Here is a 2,794-nt window from a genome sequence, read left to right on the forward strand (position 1 = left end):
TTTTAATTGTTTTTCCAGTGATCAAGACAGCGTGATATAGGTGAAAGAATAGACAAAAACAGATTAACACAAATACTGTCAACTGATCTTTGACAAAGGAGCAAAGGCAACTCCACAAAGAAAGGAAAGTCTTTTCAGCTAATGGTGCTGGAACAACTGGATATCCACATGCAAAGGAGAAGGAGAAGGAAGGAAGAAAATGGATCTAAACAAAGACCTTAACACCTTTCACAAAAATTAACTCAAAATAAATCATAGACCTAAAAGTAAAATACAAAACTATAAAACTTTTATTATTTTTATTTTGATGCCTACAGCACCTAGTCTTCCTAAGTAGTCTCCCATACAAATACTAACCAGGCCCGACTCTGCTTAGCTTCTGAGATCAGACAAAATCGGGCTTGTTCAGGGTGGCATGGCCGTAGACAAAACTATAAAACTTTTAGAAGATAACATAGGAGAAAAATCTAGAAGACCTTGGGTAGTGGTGACTTTTTAGATACAACTCCAAAGATGATCCATGAAAAAAAAAAATTAATAGGTCGAATGTCACTAAAATTAAAAACTTGTGCTCTGTAAAAGACACTGTTAAGAGAATAAAAAAACAAGCCACAGACTGGAAGAAAATAGTTGTAAAACATATCTAATAAAGGACTGATATCTAAAGTATAAAAGGAACTCATGAAACTCAACAATAAGAAAACAAACACCCGGTTTAAAAATTGGGCAAAAGATCTGAACAGACACCTCACAAAAGAAAACCATACGATAAACGTATAAAAATATGATCAATATAATGTCATTGGGGAATTGTAAATTAAAATGAGACACTGCTACATACCTATTAGAATGGCTAAAATCTAAAACACTGACAATACCAAATGCTGTCATGGATGTGGAGCAATAGGAACTCACGTTCATTGTTGATGGGAACGAAAATGGCACAGCCACTTTAAAAGACAGTTTGGCAGTCTCTTAGAAAGCTAAAAGTAAGATTATCATCCAATCCAACAATTGAAATTTTAGTCATTTATCTAAATGAACTGAAAACTTACATCTACAAAAAACTTCTACTGAACGTTTCTAGCAGCTTTATTCATAATTGCCAAATTATGAATCTCGGAACCTAAGTAGGATCGGGCCTAATTAGTACTTGGATGGGAGACCACCTAGGAAGACCAGGTGCTGTAGATGTAAAAAATAAAAAAATAAGGGATTGTAAGCTGATAAGTTCCTTGCAATCTATGAGGTCAACCAAGGGTTGCCTTGCCTAGAAATAAATAAATTATATAAATAAATAAATAAATAAATAAATAAATAAATAAATAAATAGAAATTAAAAATATATTTTTTAATTTTTTTTAGTTTATAGGGGTAACATTGGTTAATACAATTATATAATTTTCAGGTATATATTATAATTTGACATCTACATATTCTATTGTGTGATTACCATCCAGAGTCCAGTTTCTTTCAGCTACCATATATTTTTCAGCAGCCATTTTAAATCTAATTTTTTAGTTATGTCCCTAGCCAACAATTTCCCAATGTCCCCCAGAGCTATTGGCACCCCAGACCCTGTCCCAGTCACTGGCAGCTGTTGGTGACTGATGACATGTTCAGTCTGGATCACTTCCAGCTAGGGCAACACACAACTACTCCTGGCCCCACACATTCCAGATCCTTCAGGTTTTCCTCTGCCTCAAGGGTTCTGTCTCACTGTGCTTCAAGTGTCCAGAGAAAGGGACACCTACCCCAGTCCCCCCAGTGGAACTGTATCCTTTTTTGCTCTCATAACAAGAACTCTATTGCTCTTATTATTCTATATCATAGTTGTCCATTTTATAAAGTAAGCTCTGAGGGGACAGGAAGCACATCTATCTTGCTGGCCCAAAGCCTGGTTCCAACAGTTCCTGATAGGTGCTTCTGAAGTTAATGCTGCTTGTGTTTACCTTCTCCATAGATGGGGGACTCCTGTGTTTGATTCATCTTCAAGTCCCCAGCACTTACCTCATGCCATAGTAGACATTTAATAAATGTCATGGAAGGAAGGAAGGACAAAAGGAGGGAAGGGAAAGAGGGAGGGAGGGAGGCAAGAAATTTAAACTGAAAGATACAATTTATTATTCCATTGGTCTCATGGCTGAAATATTGGTACACAAAGTTGGCCGTGAACTGCATGCTGTCTGCAGCTATACTGGTGACAGCCAGAAAGAAACAAACAATAATTGAATGACTGCTAGTTTCCAGCATCATATTAGGTACTTTTCATAGCTTATCTCATTATTACTTAACTTTGTATACAAGGTATTAGTATTTTCAATTTGAAACAATGAAAAGTATTTTTTTCCAGTAGTGAAGCATAATTTTTCTATGTTACTCCCATGTAATCAGGGGCCGGAGCTTCACTTTCCTACCAAAGGGAGAGGAACCTGAGAGAAAACTTTTCTCTTTCTTCTCTCTTTGAGGGCAGTGGCCTTAAACTCAACCAATCTCTTCCCTTCCAGGTGTCAGAGGGAGAAGCCTCACGAGGCAAAGGGAGCCCCTGGGACCCAGGTCCTTTTCTTCCATGTTCTTTACCTCCTTGCATGGGAAGCTAAAACATTGGACAGAGCACAAAGCGCATGTCATTGCAAAGTTTATACATACCCTGCCAACAAGTTTATGAAAACCTGCACAAACTGATTGACGAATGTGGCATATCCTGTGTTTGAAGTAATATTTTTCATTGGCAGTAACCCCTTTTGACCTTGGAGCTCACCAAACAGCTAAAATCAGATGATATTTATGTGCC

General features: G+C 37.2%; 1 pseudogene; it reads right to left on the reverse strand.

Moving 5' to 3' along the window:
* Positions 1 to 308: 308 nt before the first annotated feature.
* On the reverse strand, positions 309 to 427 carry LOC111740967 (annotated as a pseudogene).
* Between the last annotated feature and the right edge of the window lie 2,367 nt (positions 428 to 2,794).

Source organism: Pteropus vampyrus, unplaced genomic scaffold (assembly GCF_000151845.1).
Source record: "Pteropus vampyrus isolate Shadow unplaced genomic scaffold, Pvam_2.0 Scaffold70, whole genome shotgun sequence".
Taxonomy (NCBI): Eukaryota; Metazoa; Chordata; class Mammalia; order Chiroptera; family Pteropodidae; genus Pteropus; species Pteropus vampyrus.